The sequence below is a fragment of the Sorex araneus genome, chromosome X (genome assembly GCF_027595985.1).
Source record: "Sorex araneus isolate mSorAra2 chromosome X, mSorAra2.pri, whole genome shotgun sequence".
Taxonomy (NCBI): domain Eukaryota; kingdom Metazoa; phylum Chordata; class Mammalia; order Eulipotyphla; family Soricidae; genus Sorex; species Sorex araneus.
The window spans coordinates 312,993,795-313,012,874 of record NC_073313.1 but is presented as its reverse complement, the minus strand read 5'-3'; positions in this window follow the sequence as shown (position 1 = coordinate 313,012,874).

Sequence of the window (19,080 nt, the reverse complement as noted above, 5' to 3'; positions counted from 1 at the left end):
TATGAACTCCACCCAAATTTTTCATGATGAATTAAGTTCCTCACGTAAGTAATAGAAAAAGAAGTTATGTTTGAAATGCTCTATATCAAGCAAATGATTGAACCTAGTGCAACCAGTCCTATAACAGCTTGAAAATATTCAGTTTTAACCAAAACATGCTAAATATGTGCTGTACCACAGAGCCACATTTATGATCCATTGCTTGTTTAGTTGGCTTTAATTGTTCACAAAATTAAATTCAACATGGTTGTAGTAGCTTAGTTGTATGAAATAGATGTAATTTGGATGTTTACTTTGTGTGCTTTTGTTTGGGGGCCACACTCAACTGTGCTCAGGGCTTACTACCAGCTCTCTCAGAGGTCAGTCCTCCTGATAAGCGGTGCCAAGGTTCTAACCAGACTCAGTTACCTGCAAGGCTAGTGCCTAAATCCCTGTAGTATTTCTTCTGCCCTGGATATTTATATATGATCTATGAAAAGGACTGTTTTAAATATATGGAATTTAAAAAAAATAGGTAATGTATAGGGAAGAAAATCCCTTTCAAACTTGTCCAAAAAAACTACTAAACAAACAATTCATGAAACTTTGGGGCTAGAGAGACAATACAGTAGGTAAGTTGCTTGCCTTGTACATGGATGATCGGGGTTCAATCCCCATGCCTACATTTTGGTCCCCTGAGTCCTTCTAGGAGTGTTCCCAAAGTCCTAAAGAAGTAAGTCTTTAGCACTGCAGTGTTGTGGGAACAAAAAGTCATAAATGTTTTTGATATGCACATAATAAGAATACAATCGGATGGAAAAGCCATTTCACTTAGTTTTTCCAGACTAAAACAAAAATTTTATTTGGGCCCGAAGTTAAAACCATTTGCTAAAAACTAATTTAATTAAATGGTAAAATGAAAGTATTGATTTTATGCAGTCTAGAGTAGAATAAATACTTATAATCTTTACCTTCTCAAATGGAGACACCTTTTTCTGAAATATTTTTTAAAAAATTATAAAAAGTGGAAAGCAAGAATCATTTTTTTTCTTAACTGCCCTAAATCCAAAATCAGGAGGAATGAATGGGAAGAGAAAAGTATATCTAATAATCTGCGGCATAAGGTGTTCCAAACTGGTCTTGTTGAAGGATAGTTATGAGTACAAAGAGTCTGATAATCAAGTAATTTCATGATTTAATATATACTGATTAGTATATCAATTATACCTTCCTAAAGAAAGTGCTAATCAGTCTTAGCAACTAGCAGAGTAAGAACACCACACATATTGCCTCATGTCCACAAACTGCTAATCAATTTTGAAAACCTAATCAATCTGCATTTTATGCTATTGCTTCTTACTTGACATTTTAAATTTTTCTCATGACTCTGAACTCAGAGAAATGAGTTTTCATGCTGGATAATGAACTGAAATTATATTACCTTTTAGCTTAAGGATTATTGTACCTTCTTTTCCATCACATATTCCTCTGGTTGTTAGAGTATCATGGCTTGGTGTGTGTCAAGAGAGGTTAAGGTTTCTTTTTTTCTTTACTAATCAAGGCCATTTCACAGTAGTTGCTCTTCCCCATCTAAGAAGTAAATTACTACTTTTTAACATTTTTAGTTTAAATGTGTGAATGAATTGCTAGTACATTAATGTAATGGTAAGAATATTATACAACCAGCATTTTAGACTAGGAAGGATTTGGATAAATTATCTATCCCAATCCTTATTTTAGTTAGAGAAGCAAAATCACATAAATATATAGCAACATTTGTCCCATTTCTTGCACCCAGACCTAACTTGAGGTCCATACCACGTATAAAACTTTTATCAATGTATAGCTTTGGTTGGTTTGAAATTATTGCAAATGGAAATGGAGAGGCCTCTAATGACCCATATTAGCCATCTGTCCTGAAAATAACCACCTCTTAGGTGATTTTAAGATGTTCTGATCTTATACTAGCCATTAAAATGTTTGCAGTGACTTAAGAGGGCTTGGACTGCTTCCTATATTGGGATTGCTTTGTTTCAGTTATGTGATTAGATATTTTCTCTCCTTGCTTAGCAACTGAATTAAATCAACAGCCATCTGGATCCCACAGCAGTAACACATTATTAGAGAAATACTGAGATATCTCTTTGGAAATAAGGTTTCAAGGCAAAAGTTGTGAGTATGACAGTAAATACATTAATAGATTCTGCAGATAAAATGTGCTGTAAAATTCTCTGCTTCATTATGAAGACTTGTATATCAAATCTCAAATTGTTAAGTATAACATTTTTAGAGTCCTGCCTCAGAAATTCATTTAGAAAAGAGACAATATAAATCTAGTGTGGGAAAAAAAGGCTTGAGCAGGGAATTTTTTTAAAAAGCCACAAAACAAGACATTGAATGGAAGTTGCAACCACAAATAACAAAGATAGATAAGTTGTCGCTGTATCACTGTCAGCCATTGATCATCGATTTGCTCAAGTGGGCCCAGTAACGTCTCCATTCATTGTAGCCTTGAGATTTTAGCAGCCTTTTTTTACTTGTCTTTCCCAATGGTGCTGCGTTAGAGGCTCTTCAGGGTCAGGGAAATGACACCCATCATTGTTACTGTATTTGGCATATGAATATGCCATGGGGAGCTTGACAGTTTCTTCCCCCACTCTCTTCCGGGAGTTTGGTTTTATAGTCTCTGGATGTTGGCCATTGATGAGATTACACGATGGCCGGGGGCAATTTCTGGGTGTGACCTCTTAGTTACTGGAAAATGGGGAATCTGGGTGGAAGAGGCCCAGTCCTGATCCAAGCAGTCTTGGAGATCTCGGCCTCGGGTCCTGCATACCTGGGTTCCTCTGCCGATTCCTTCATGTGTGGGGCTCGTCCTAGTAAGTTATATGATTGGAAATTAGACTAGTGGCATATCAGCATAAAAGAAAAACTACACAGATTGGAATACTTTGGCTGTTCAAAACATAGAAACTGGCTTTAACTGAGGGTTGTTTTTTCTTGGATGAGGATCTCTGATGAGTGTTTATTTACATTTCCCTTAAAATTATTTTATTTTAATCCTACAAGAAGCTTTATTTCCTTCAAAAATTCTGAGTTAGCAATCCTTTCTTGTAGCACTAAAGATATATAGCAATATATAGCAATCCTTTCTTCCAGCACTTTCTTCTTGATCTTGTTTTTTCCCTTTTGAGCACATCTCTCACATCTAACTTTGAGAAATAGCTACATATTTACAGTCGCCTACGATGCTATATATTTGCATCTCACCCAACATGCTAATTACCATGGGGAAACAGTGACATTATAGAGAAGAAATTCCACAGGCACAATCAGACAAGTGATTAAAATTGCAAACTCCAGAAAGAGCTCTGTGACATTCTATGTCTCTTGGTGCTATGTGGAGCATGAGTTGACAGCATATCTTAAATAGAACTATTGCTTGTTGTAAATAACCTGAGTCTAATCATAATAAAACAATTGATGAATTTAAACTAAAGATATTCAATAATATAACTGGTGATTTTTCCCTATGTTTTATTTTCCATTTATTTTTAATTGAATTACAGTGATACACACATTTACAAAGTTGTTCATGATTGGATTTCAGCCATATAATATTCTAACTTCTGTCCCTTCACCAGTGTACTTTTCCCACCACCAATTATCCCAGTTTTCCTCCCATCTTTCATCATCACCTGCCAATGTGGCAGGTACTTTTTGTCTCCCCCCACCCCTCTCTTTCTTACTCCCCATCTATTGAGCCTTATGGTTTGAAATACAAATAACAAAAGGTTATCAAGTATGTCCCTTTAACACTGCCCTTCACCCCACACACACTCTTTAGGCAAGCTTTCAACTATTGACCTGTCCTCCTGGCCCCTGTTTACCCTCACCTTGGATATTAGTCAACTGATGTTTTTAATTCAGGTAATTTCACAAGTGATAAGGAAAAAACTAATGATGAGGAGATGGAGAAGATAGTCTGGCCAATAAAAAACTCATAGAGAAGAGCTTCTTCTGCTGAACATTAGAATTCTTAGTGATATCCAAATAAATTCCATAGAGTAGATAAATATTATTGTGTTACAGTATCCTTGTTTTAAGGACATATACCCTCTATAACATAAACCCAATAAAATCAAGGTTGCTTTTAATTTTAAAAATTTTTATTATTTTTAGAGCATTATAAAGCCATTCATGATTGAATTTCAGTCACACAGTATTCCAAAATCCATCCCTCCATGAGTGTACATTTCCCAGCACCAGTGTCCCCAGGATCTTTCCATTACCCCCACCCCTAGCCTGCCCCTTTGGGTTGTTTTGACTGTTCTGTTTTTTCCCACCCCTTCTCTCTCTCTCTCTCTCTCTCTCTCTCTCTCTCTCTCTCTCTCTCTCTCTCTCTCTCTCTCTTCTCTCTCTCTCCCTGTCCCTGCTTTGGGGCATTGTGGCTTGCAATATCAATACTGAAAGGTTATCCAGAATACCGCTTACCTACTTTTAACCCTCAGATTTTACCCAGCAGGATCATTCCCAGGTTTTATTGTCATAGTGGTCTTTTCTCTATCTTACCTTCCTTCAGTCACACACACACTTGTGGTTAGTTCCATCCATTGACCAGTCCTCCTAACCCCTGTTTACCCTGGCCATGGATATTATTCATATAAATGTATATATGTATATATATAATATACCACAAATGAATGCAGTCATTCTATATGCATCCTTTCTTTCTAACTGATTTTACTCAGCATGAATACTCTCTATGTCCATTCATTTATAGGTAAATTTTATTACTTCGTTTTTCCTGACAGCTACATAGTATTCCATTGTGTAGGTGTGCCATAGTTGATTTTTTTTTTTTATCCATCGTCTGTTCTTGGGCACTCAGGTTGTTTCCAGATTCTGGCTATGGTAAATAATGAGTAGAAAGGGTTAATTTATTTTACTTTTTCAAGATATATCCAGAACCTACAATATCAAAAGTGCCTTATATGTCCTTGTTAAATGAAGCAACAATTAAGTTTATGAATAATGAGTAAGAGGTTTTGAATAACATTGGTGAAATCAGTGGATGAAACTTGGTAAGCGCAGTATCACTGTATCACTGTCATCCCATTGCTCATCCATTTTCTCGAGTGGGCACCAGCAATATCTCCATTGTGAGACTTGTTGTTACTGATTTTAGCATATAGAATACGCCACGGGTAGCTTGCCAGGCTCTGCCATGCAGGCAAGATACCATCAGAGAGGAATCAAACCCTGGTGGGTATAAGAGTCAGGCTAACATTTATTAGCTTTGTAGCAGTAGAAACACTACTTTCTACAACTAAACAAGCAAAATTCAACAAGAAGCCATTATATTAATAAAATTCAAGGAAAAATAATCCATTGTTTTCACTTAAGAACTAAATTATGCCCAGTGAATATTAACCAGATGCAACAGTTTTGTAACTTGCAAATATTTGGATATATATGGAGATATTTTGTTTTTCAGGAAGTTAAAGCTAGGAAGGAGAAGAAACAATGAGGGGAAATAAGAGAAAGACAGGTGGTAATAGGGGCAGGAGGCAGAAGCAGAGGCAGAGTAGTCCAACACATAGGCCATGTACAGGTGTGGTATTTGTATGCACCTGAACTACAGAACCAATGACACTGAAATCATGAGAGCCAAACGGTAGCAACAAAAGTTAAAAATGAACCTGTCAAGGAGCCAGGATGTAGGGTGGAGGGAAACTGGGGACAATACTGGATGGAAGCTGACACTGAGGACAGAATTGGTGTTGGAACATTGAGTGCCTCAAATTAAACTATGAATAACTTTGTAAGTCACAGTGCCTCAATAATAATTTAAAAAAAAACTCTAGAGGTCAGGGCTGAAGTGATAGAACAGTGGGTGGACATTTGCCTTGCACAAGGTCAGCCTGGGTTTGATGGTCCTCCCATGTAGTCCTCCAAGCCCGCCAGGAATTATTTCTGAGTTCAGCACCAAGAGTGAACCCTGAGCACCCCTGACTGTGGCCTCCAAACGAAACAAACCAACAAACAAAAGACTCTGTCATTAGCAAAATGATCAATACTTAAAGGGCAGAGGTAAGAAACATTACTCAAACTCTAAAAGACACAGAGCAAAGATCCAATCCTAAACACCAACTGCCAAAGTTAAGAACTCAGTATGCAAATATATGGCAAATATTTTCAAATTCATTACATTTCATTTCTGTTTAATTACATATGTGGTATGATAATAAATGCTTCTCAACATTTCATGAGCTTTAACTCTCTGAAAAGAAAATTCTGAGATAGCAACACTCATTACAGAACAATATATCTTAGTTTTTCTAGAACAAAATTTTTCTTTAATAAGGCTGCTAGAACCACAACACCCAAAAGGAGAGAGACCAAAAGGGAATTCCCTGCTGCAGAGGCAGGGTGGGATGGTAAGGGATGGGGTGGGGGTGGTAGGAGGGATACTGGGAACATTGGTGGAGGAGAATAGGCACTGGTGGAGGGATGGGTAAATGATCACTGTATGACTGAAATGCAAACATGGAATTTTGTAAGTTTGTAACTGTACCTCTGAGTGATTCACTAATAATAAATAATAAATAAATCATCATCATCATCATCATCATCATCAACATCATCCCGTTGATCATCGAATTTCTTGAGCAGTCTCAGTAACGTCTTCATTCGTTTTAGCCCTGAGATTTTAGCAGCCTCTCTTTACTCATCCTTTCCAATGGTGCCACATTGCAGGCTCTTTCAGGGTCAGGGGAATTAGACCCATCATTGTTACTGGTTTTGGCTTATGAATACACCATGGTGAGTTTGCGAGGCTCTCCTATGTGGGCAGGAAACTCTCAGTAGCTTGCCAGATTCTCCCAGAGGGATAACTAGGCTATAAGACGTCCGGGAGCTTGGTTTTACAGTCTCTGGATGTAAACAAGCAAACAAATAAATAAATAAATATAAAAAGGCCGCTAGATGTGTTAAAGAAATAGTTCAGAGATATAGGCACTTACTTTGCATATAACTTACTCCTGACTTCTGCTTGTTTCCCTGCATCACTCACATATATTCCCACCAGCAGTGCTGTGATCCCTGAGCACAGAGACGGGAGAAAGCTCTTAGCACTACCAGGTTGTGGCATCAAAACCAAATAGATGTTAGAGAGCATTTCAGCATATTTATTTGGTATTTACTACATGTGTGGTAACAGAGAAGTTAGAAAATATAAAACAACAATCAGGAAACAGCTTTTTTTGGGGTGAAATAATTTTAAGCATATATTTGTTTTCAGTTTATGATATATGTACTAATTATTCACACCATAGAATTTTAACACATGTTTATTCATACCTGAAATTTTATTTGAATATCTTTTAAGAGACTAAAACTTTCTTTACTAGACTTCGTATCATTATCAATAAATTCTCACAAAAATGACGTTTACAGTTATCACTAATTTGATAATATGTAAACTCTAGGACATTTTAGGTTTCATAAACCTTTCAGCCAAAAGAAGGGTCAGACAGAAGTTAGGAAAAAAACTTGATAATTTTTTACTTTATTTAGAATTTTTATAACAGGGACTCCTGTGGTGATAAAATACTATTGTCGTGTATCTGCAAACATGTGTACAAACGCATTAAATAACCAACAGACAGGAGCAATAATACAGTGCAATAATACAGCAATAATACAGCAATAATCCTTTGCTTGCATGAGGCTCACCCTGGTTCAATTCCCCTAAACACATATGGTCTCCTGAGCACTCCTCCCCCACCCCTCAATGAAAGTTATCCCTGAATTCAGAGTCAGCAGTAAGACCTGAGGACTCCCAGGTAAGGCTCAAGACAAAACAAAATTTTATAAATAAATAAGTACAATAAAATAAAAACCCAGTTGTAACATGTGGCACTCTGGTGCTAGTGAAGGTGCAAGGACTTTGTTCACTAACAGAATGAACTTTAACATCATTGTTACAATGTTACCTTTATAAAAATAAAATAATTTTTTAAAAAATCTATTCAAATAATTTATTTCTTGTTAGCTCCAGCTTCCATTTTTGCATACTTTGTTTAGATATTTAACTTTCAAAAATGAAATAATCTCATTTAGAATAAACTCACTTTATTTACTCTAATTGTGTAAATATATGAATGCTTGGATGTTAGCTTGTGGTTGCCTGAGGCTCGTGCCAAACCACATTGACGAATGAGCTCGAGAGTTTCTGAAGACAGGCGTCTGTTTGTGGCTTTCTCACTCTTGGCATTCTTCGCACAGACATGGAGGTGCTGAACCAGTCGATCATATTCCTCATCAATGTTGTCAAGGACGGCATCTTCCCATGTTTCTGCAATAGTGGCAAAGAGCTCCCAGTTGGTGGTTATTCTGAAAGTTGTCTTCTTATACTTAAATTTTGTAGACTTTTGTCCCCACTCTGTGAAGTAGAATTTCACACTAAGGAGACGGTGGTCTGATCCCGTTTGGAATTTTGGGGCAACAGTGACATCGGTCAGGCAAAACCTTTGATTAAATATGATGTGGTCAATTTCATTGTGGAACTGTACACCAGGAGACTCCCATGTCCAGCCTTTAGATTCGGCCTATCTTGGCATTAAAATCACCAACAATGATCTTGTAGAAGGTGTGGTCTTCTTCATTTAACTTCTCCAGTTCCATGTAGAACCTCTCAATTTCTTCTTCATCGTAAAGTTGGAAGTTGGTGCATAGATGACGAAGATAGAAACTGCAGGCAGTGAGCCACATCTATTCAAGTGTAATCGTCTAATTCTGGTTGTTAGGCATTCGAATGAATCAATGCTCATGGTCAAGTTTGTGTTGACACCAACACCACCAACGCCTCTGTTGTTGCATGTTCTGAGGAACAATTCTTCTCCAGTGTCGAAAATGGCGCGATGTGATTGATGTCTCCTTGTTTCGGTCAGACCAATGATGTCGTACTTGATCTTCTGTGCTTGCACCATCAGGTCCTCAATGGATGCTTCTGATGCCAGTGTCCTTGCGTTGAAAGTACAGACAATCATTTTAGTCTTTCTTCATTTTGCCAGTCTAGTTCATCCCCGAGATTTTTTCAGCCTCTCTTTGCTGATTTTTCTTAACACTGCCGTATTGGGGGCTCTTTCAGTGAAAGGTGAGTGAGGCCAATGAGCTCACAAAGCTGTGCAGAGATGCTATAAAGGAAGACCACAAAGAGAGAAGAACAGCAGTGTTGGCCAGTGCAGCAGAAGCCAGGAAAAGTATTTGCAATGCTCGCCTGTCCTTCACCAACTACAAGACCAAGATGACTGCCCTCCAACGTCCCGATGGATCTAACACATCTTCCACAAAGGCAATGGAGAGGATTATTCATGACTTCCACTCAGATCTCTTTGACAGTCACGTCCACCTGCCCACATACCAAATTCCGAAGGATGGATATGTCTTTCTCAACGTTCTCCCTTCTGAAATCCGACACGCCATTTTGCTAGTAAAGATGTGAACAGCACCTTGTCCAGACAAGGTCAGACCCAAACACCTGAAGTATCTGCCGCCAGTACTCATCAATACACTGGCCCGACTCTTCACATGCTACCTGTCTGAATGCAAGATTCCGTCCCAGTGTTAAACCAGTAGGACCGTTCTGTTGTACAAGAAGGGAGACATCCACGACATTGGCAACTATGGCCCAATCTGCCTGCTGTCTGTCGTCTACAAGTTGTTCACTTGTGTCATCCTGAATAGAATAGGCAGAACACTAGATGAAGGACAACCATGCGAGCAAGCCTGGTCCCAAAGGGGATTCTGCACAATAGACCATATCCACACAGTGACCAAACTCATTGAAGTTTTGCGAGATTTCAAGATGCCGCTCTGTCTAATGTTCATCAACTTAAAGAAGGCCTTCGATTCTGTTGAGACTGAGGCGGTCATCGAAGCCCTGGCCAAACAGGGCGTTCAAACTCAGTATATCAAAATCCTCCACGAGATGTATTGTGGATTCACCACCAGGATCTCACCATTCTACAAGGAAGTGATCATTGATGTAAAGAGAGGGGTGCGGCAGGGTGATACCATTTCACCGAAACTCTTCAGTGCGGCCCTTGAGAACATCATGTGACGACTGGGATGGGAAGGAATGGGAGTGAAGATAGACGGTCAGCAATTATACCACCTCCGCTTCACTGATGAGATTGTTCTCATAACACCAAACATTAGCCAAGCGGCACAAATGCTGACCGACTTCGACCACGAGTGTGGAAAGGTCGGATTGCAGCTGAATCTCAACAAGACAATGTTCATGAAAAACGAACTGGTCCCTGAAGCTCCATTTGCTATCAATGGAACAAACATCTCTGAATTCAACAGCTATGTGTACCTGGGTCGAGAAATCAACATGAGGAACGACTTGGTGCCAGAACTGCACAGGAGGAAGAGAGCAGCGTGAAATGCATTCAAGAGCGTCTAAGAGGTGGTTAAGACAACGAAGAACCTCCGGCTCCGGACACATCTTTAGATTCCACCATTCTTCCTGCACTAACATATGCCTCAGAGACCTGGGCCCTAAGCAAACAGGATGAGAATGTTATTAGGGTATCCCAAAGAGGAATCGAAAGAGCAATGCTAGGAATATCATGTCTCACTCAAGTGAGAGAAGGAATCCGGAGTTCTGACTTCAGTCGACAGTCAACAATCAGGGATGCTGTCTCATTTGCCAAGGCATCAAAAATCAGATAGGCTGTTCATGTAATGTGATCCAGAGATGACCACTGGACTAGAGCTGTTACCGACTAGATTCCATGGGATGTCAGAAGACCTCGTGGCCGCCCACAACTAGATGGTCAGATTTCTTCATCAAATCTCTGAATGAATGATTTGAGGCTCTTCCTGTTCCTGCAGTGAACAGATATCACTGGGCTGTACTAGCTCGTGACAGGGACAAATGGAGACATTATTGGCGCCCGCTCGAGAAAATTGAAGATCAATGGGACTACAAGTGATACAAGTGATATATGTATGCATATATAATTTAATTTTTTTTTTACTTCAACAAAGTCCATTTCTATACAATTTGTCTCAAATATAAGGAAAGGGACTATTGTCAATCAGTTGGTTTCTCTATACTATACAAGCATATAAATATGTTTGTGTGGTATAGACCTCAAATGTTTATGTTTGACAGAATTTATGTATTTCCATTCTTTCAAAGAGCAGAAATAAAGTCTATAGGTGTTTGAGCAGCATAAAGCATAAAATCACAGCTTTGTAGGATTATTATGACCCCAAATTAATAAAAAAATAACAATTCTTTTAGCAAACAGCTGCCTCAAAAAATTCAGGTGGCCATAAAGTATCCAACATAATAGATTTGAGGCTGAAAAAGATTAGAAAAGACAGCTAAGGGCATTTTTTAATAATCAAGGGATATATAAATCAGGAAGAAATCACACTCCTAAACATATATGCACCCAATGAGGGGCCAGAAATATACCTTAAAAACTGCTAATAGACTTCAAGAAGAACTTTGGTACTAACACAATAGAAGTAAGAGATTTTAACATAACCTTATCACCTCTTGATAGATCAAGACTAAAACTCTGCAAGGAAGTACTGGCTCTGAAGGAAGAAATTAAAAAGAGAGGGCTAATAGATGTATATAGGGCTTTTTGTGTCCCCAAAACTTAATACACATCCTTTTGCAGTGCACATGGAACATTTTCCAAGATAAACCATATGCTGGGTCACAAAACATACTTCAATAGAATCAGAAAGATAAAAATTGTATCAACTATCTTTTGAGGCCATTATGCACTGAAGAAAAAAGTTAATCACACACAGAAACAGAGAATCAAATCAAACACCTGGAAATTAAACAGCTCAATGTTGAACAACCAGTGGATTAGAGAAGAACAACCAGTGGGTTAGAGGAAATTTCCTCTCTAAGTTTCTAAGTTCCTGGAAACAAATGATAATGAAAACATCAAGCTAACAGAAATTATAGGACACAGCTAAAGCAGTGCTAAGTGGAAAATTTATAGTTCTGGAAACATTTATCAGAAGGAAAAAAGGCACCACATAAATAACTTGACTTCACAGCTTAGAAAATGACCAACAAAAGAAGCCCAAACCAGGCAGAAGAAAATAAATAATAAAATTTAGAGAAGAAATCAATGAGCTGGATTTCAAAAAAAAATCAATTAAACCAAGAGCTTGATCTTTGAAAAAATAAACAAGATTGATAAACCACTTACAAGACTCACAAAGAAACAAAGAGAGAGCACTAATAAATTGAATCAGAAATGAAAAGGGAGACATCACAACAGATACCAGGGAAATTCATAAGATCATCAGAGATTACTTTACAAGTCTGTATGCCACAAAACAAAAAAATCTAGAATAAATGAATAAATTCCTGGATTTCTATAACCTCCCAAGGTTGAACCAAGAAGATTTGGTATACCCGAATAGATCTATCACTACAAAGAAAATTGAAACAGTAATATAAAGTCTTTCTCAAAACAAAAGCCTAGGTCCAGATGGATTCACTAGTGAATTTTTCCAAACACTTAAAGACCTATTGCCAGTCCTTTCCAATCTTTTCCAGGAAATTCAAGAAACAGAAACACTCTCAGAAACACAGCTTCTATGGGGCACATATCACCCTAATACCAAAATCAGAAAGAGATACCACCAAAAAATAATAAAATTACACTCCGATTTCCCTAATGAGCATGGATGCAAAGATCCTCAAAAAATATTAGCAGATAGAATCCAAAAAATTTATCAAAAAGATCTTACAACATGACCAAGTGGGATTCATCTAAGGGATTCAAGGATGGTTTGAAATTCACAAAATAATCAACATAATCCATCATATCAATGAATGAAAAGATGAAAAACTATGATTTTATCAATAGATGCAGAAAAAAATTAGGCAAGATCCAACACACAATTATGATGAACTCTTAACAAAATGGGAATTTAAGAAACTTTCCTCAATATAGTCAAAGCCATCTACTATAAGCCGATGGCAAGCATTATGTTTTTTTCTTTTTCTTTTTCTTTTTTTATTTTTTGGCATTAGCACCTACGCGGTGTAGTGCCAGAAGCACTTTATTTTTTATTTATTTATTTATTTATTTATTAGTGAATCACCATGAGGGTACAATAACAGATTTACACATTTTCATACTTGTGTTTCCCTCATACAATGTTCGAGCACCCCTCCCTCTACCAGTGTCCATTCGCCATCACCAGTGAACCCAGTATCCCTCCCACCTCCCAATCCCATCCTCCTCCCCCTCCCTCCCCACCTCTGTGGCAGGGCATTCCCTTTTGTTCTCTCTCTCTCCTTTTGGGTCTTGTGGTTTGCAATAGGGGTATTGAGTGCCCATTGTGTTCAATCCATAGTCTACTTTTAGCACGATCTCCCCTCCCGAGCGGGTCCTCCAACCAGAGCTTACTTGATGTTCCCTTCTCTATCTGAATTGCCTTTTCCCCCAGCATGTGAGGCCAGCTTCCAAGCCATGGAGCCAACCTCCTGGTACTTATTTCTACTATTCTTGGGTGTTAGTCTCCTACTCTGTTATTTTGTATTCCACAGATGGACGCAATCTTTCTATGTCTGTCTCTCTCTTTCTGACTCATTTCACTTAGCATGATACTTTCTATGTTGATCCACTTATATGCAAAATTCATGACTTCATCTTTTCTAACAGCTGCATAGTATTGCATTGTATAGATACACCAAAATTTCTTTAACCAGTCATCTGTTTCTCAATGAGAAAAACTTAAAGTCTTTCCTCTAAGATTAGGGACAAGACAAGGATGCCCACACTCACCACTTCTATTCAATATAGTAGGAAGAACTTGCTGTAGAAATTAGGTAAGAAAAAAAGATATTAAAGGCATCCATACAGGAGAGAAAGACAACAACCTCTCACTATTTGCAGAAGACATGATACAATACTTAAAGAACCCTAAAGTCTCTACCAAGAAGCTCCTAGAAACAATAGCCTTGTATCCTAAAGTCGAAGGCTATAAAATCAATACCTAAAAGTCCATGGCTTTCCTATATGCAAATAATGAGAGAGAAGAAAGTGACACACACACACAAAAAAAATCCCATTCACAATCATGCCTCAGAAAATCAAGTACCTCAGAGTCAGTTTAACTAAGGAGGTGAAGGATCTATACAAAGAAAACTATAAAACGCTACTTCAAGAAATAAGAGAACACGAGGAAATGGAAACACATTCCCTGCTCATGGACTGGGAAAATTAACATTGTCAAAATGGCAATACTCCCCAAAGCATTATACAGATTCAATGTGATCCCTATAAGGAAACCCATGACAGTTTTCAAATAATTTGATCAAACACGCCTAAAATTCATTTAGAACAATAAGCACTCACGAGTTTCTATAGCAATTCTTGGGGGAAAAAAGATGAGAGACATTACAGTCTCTAACCTCAAACTATACTACAAAGTGATAAGAATTAAAACAGCATGATATTGGAATAAAGACAAATCTGCAGACCAATGGAATAGGGTTGAATATCCTTACACCCACCCTCAGTTCCATGATCATTTAATCTTTGATAAGGGAGCAAGAAATATGAAGTGGAGCAAGGAAAACCTCTTTATCAAATGTTGCTGGGAAAACTGGACAACTACATGCAAAAAATTGGGCTCAGACCTATACCTAACACCATGCACAAAAGTCAAATCAAAATGGATTAAAGACCTTAACATCAGACCAGAATTTATAAGGAACATTGAAGAAATGGTTGGTAAAACCCTCCCTGATATTGAAACTAAAATTACTTCAAAGATGAAACACCACCGACCAAGCAAGTGGAAACAGAGATAAACAAATGGGACTATCTTAAACTAAGAAGCTTTTGCACCTCAAAAGAAACAGTGACAAAGAAACAAAGACAGCCTATAGAATGGGAAAGGGTATTCACCCAATACCCTTCTGAGAAGGGGTTAATATCAAGGATATACAAGGGAAATATAGTTGGACTATACAAGAAGAAAACATCCAATCCCATCAGAAAATGGGGTGATGAAATGAACAGAAATTTTCTCAAAGAGCAAATTAAAATGGCCAAAAGAAAAATTGTTCTTCATCATTAACAATCAGAGAGATGCAGATCAAAACAACAATGATATATCATCTCACACCTCAGAGACTGGCACACATCCTAACAAGTAAAAGCAACCGATGTTGATGTGGACGTGAGGAGAAAGGGACTCTCCTTCACTCTGGTAGGAATGCCAACTGGTCCAACCATTTTGGAGAATAATAAGGACATTTCTCAAAAAACTTGAACTTGAGCTCCTATTTGATCCAGCAATACCAGTCCTGGGCATATATTCTGGGGGCCCAAAAACACACAATAGAAACACCATCTGCACTACTATATTCATTGCAGTATTATTCACTATAGCCAGAATCTGGAAACAATTGGAATGACCAAGAACAGATGAACAAATAAAGAAAGTATGGCACATCTACACGATGGAATACTATGCAGCTACCAGGAAAAATTAAGTCACGAAATTTGTCTATAAATGAATGGACATGGAGAGTATTATGCAGAGTGAAATCACTCAGAAGGAGAGGGACAGATACAGAATGACTTGTATTCACTTGTGGTATATAAAAATATATAATAGAAGACTAATATCAATTGTCAAGGAAAACATAGATTAGGTGGACTGGTTAATGGTTGGTACTAACCACAAGTGTGGAGCAGGGGTTGAGTGTAGGTAAAATAGAGAAGAGACCACTATGACAATAATAGTTGAGAATAACCACGGTGGACAAGATCTGAGGTTTAAAGGTAGGTAAGGGATATTCTTGATAACCTTTTAGTGTCAATACTGCAAACCACAAAGCCCAAAAGGAGAGAGAGAGAGAGAGAGAGAGAGAGAGAGAGAGAAGAAAGAAGAAAGGCACCTGCCATAGAGACAGACAGGGTGTGGAGGGTGGGATGTGATGGAAGGGAACTTGGGGTCACTGGTGCTGGGAAATGTACACTGGTGGAGGGATGAGTGTTGGAATACTGTATGACTAAAATCCAACCATGAACAACTTTTTGAGGTTATATCTCACAGTGATTCAATAAAAAATGTTTTTTTTTAAAAAAGGTGTCTTAGGCCATTTTAAAAAACAAATCAAGATAAGTAAATTGGGTTTAGAATAATAGCAAACTTTGTAACATAAAGTTATTCACTTTAATAATAGACTAGTTTCAATCTAGAAAGAAGTTTATATTGAAAAACTGAAGAATTTGAATTATAATTTAGAAATTAAAAAAAAACATGCTAAGTGATAACACAGTGGGTAGGGCATTTGCCTTGCATGCAGCTAACTCTCGTTTGATTCCCAGCATCCCATAGCTCAGGAGCTACCCCTGAGCACCGCCAGGAGTAACTCCTGAGTACAGAGCCAGGAGTAATACCTGTACACTGCTGTGTGTGACCCAAAAAGCAAAAAGAAAAAAAAAAAAGAAAAAATATTATGGAACTAACATTGCTTTGCTGCACCATATAGTAAGAAAATTTCTGTGTATAATTAATACAAGTCACCAGTGAGGTATGATTGCCAAAAAAGATAATGAGCTTCTGGACTGTGTTAATTAAATATCACTTCATCAACAACACTATAATGCTGCACATGCTGAGGCAGTTTTCACATAAACTTCAGAGGAGTATTTGCTACACAACCATAACAAGAATTAGACCTGATGCAGAGAAAAACAGGAAAATGTATAATTTACAATTCAGATCTATGAAGACCCATTAGAGATATGTTGTAACTGGCTTGACTACAGGATCATCGTCGCCCTGTAATCCATCTTCCCCTGCAAATGTACTTGTCTTACGGGAGCTTCTCTCATGGAAAGCCACTTTCTCTCACTTGACCAGTCCTTACTTAGATTTTGCTCCAAACTATAAGGGCAACCCTGCAACCCATAAATAACTGAAATGGAAGCTCAAAGTCCAAACCTCTTGCCCTAATAGGGAGTCACTGTGACAGCATTATTCTTCTGTGTTCTTTTACTGTCTAGATTTGTGATTTGTCCTTGAGCCCTGGGCATTAACACATTCAGTAGCTGAAATACACAGTTCATAGAAGTAATAATTTAAAATAAAAATAAATAAGAAACCACAAGAGAAAATTGTGGCAGCCCAAAATAGCTTGACCTCCACTGTCCTCAATAAAAGTCCATCTTTTCTGGTATTACAGAAATGCAGTGCATTGAATCAGGAGCAGACTTGCAACTGAGAGTGCTCAATTTTCACTTCTGCACCTCATGCACAACTATAAAATTATAACTACTAAAAGGTTGGCAATAAAGTTGAGGATCATATATTTTCAGATAGAAATTCATTAAGATATATGTGAAATTTATTAGAGGGCGTTGTCATTAAATTTTGTCATCCAGTCAATTATTTATTTTTAATATTTTACATGTTTCCCAAAATGTGCTTTGTTCAGTTGATTTACATATATAAATGTACACATGTAAAGTAAAACATTCCTTGGGAGAGAGAGAGAGTACAGAAGGTTAGGAATTTTTCTTGCAGATAGTTGATTGCAGTTTGATCCTCTGCATAGCATATGGTCTCCTTCTAGCACAGCTAGTAGCCCTGAACACCACCTGTTAAGCCTCCACCCACCAAAAAAGATAAACAAAACAATTCTTCAAACAATATTTAATCACACTGTGAGGAATAACAAAACTATTTTCTACTATCCTCTTATTCCCTTAAATGACCAACTAAACTTACTTTATAAATATATGCTAAAATCATGAGGTTCTAACAACACTGGAATATAGTGTTCTAATGCCCAGTATTTATTTTAAGGTAAAGAAAATCATAGTTAAAGCTCTATGCTTCACTGAAAAATAAACAGAGCTAAAGTCTCTAATTCCTTGATAAAACAAAATGCTTTTGTAGTCCAGATGTCAGCTAAGGCCACAAATTTCCTTGGAATTCTAGATTTAGTTTTAATCATGTACAATCCCCAAATAACCTCTTCTAAACTTTTCTCAAGTGTTATCCTTGTTTTTAGCTTTGAAAACTATGATAATTATGATTACTTTCTTATAAAGTGCTTCATAAGTAGTTTTTCCCTAAAATAATTCATTTACTCAGAGATGTCTGGTGTGATTAATATTTAAAGAGAGTCCTGAAATTGAGAGATGGGGGGTGGGGGAGGAGGAGAAACAATTTCATTGTTAAAGTAAAACTATTACTCTTTGCTGATGACATGATATTGTACATAGACTCCACTGAAAACCCTATACATTGTAAGCCATTAAAATAATCCTAGACACAATAAATTTACAAAGAAAATTATCAGACCATAAAACATGTATGTATTCATGTATGTTCCTCATGTAAAGGGTAGGGGTAAAAAAATAAAATAAAATAAAATATCTGCTAAAAAAAGAAGTAAACACATATTTAGTGAAAATTGTCAATCAGCTGTTACCGCCACCCCTGTCTCTCTGCCTGCACCGTTATAGATATTTGCTGTAACAAGGTATTGCAATGAAAACTAAAGGGCCCCACAATGAGGCATCCTAGGATTTAGATGTTTGACTCTAGGCAAGGGTTGGATCGATAGCACAGTGGGTAGGACATTCACCTTGCAGGAGGCCGACCCGGGTTGAATTCCTGAGCCTCTCTTGGAGAGCCCGGCAAGATACCTAGAGTATCCCGTCCACACGGCAGAGCCTGGCAAGCTACCCGTGGTGTATTCAACATGCCAAACACAGTAACAACAAGTCTCACAGTGGAGATGTTACTGGTGTCTGCTCGAGCAAATCAATGAGGGACGGAGTGACAGTGACAGAGAGTGACTCCATGCACAGCCATTAACTATTCATGGCCTGTAGCCTTGTTTTAAGGTGTGTTGAAGACATTGAATCCAAATCTCTTTAGAGAACTTTAAGAAACATTCACTTGTTTGGCCAGACAAACATTTGCTTCCAAATTAATGTATTAGGAATTTTAAATCCTAGAGACATATTTAGTTGCTTTGCAGAAATTTCAATATGTGCTCAAAGGATT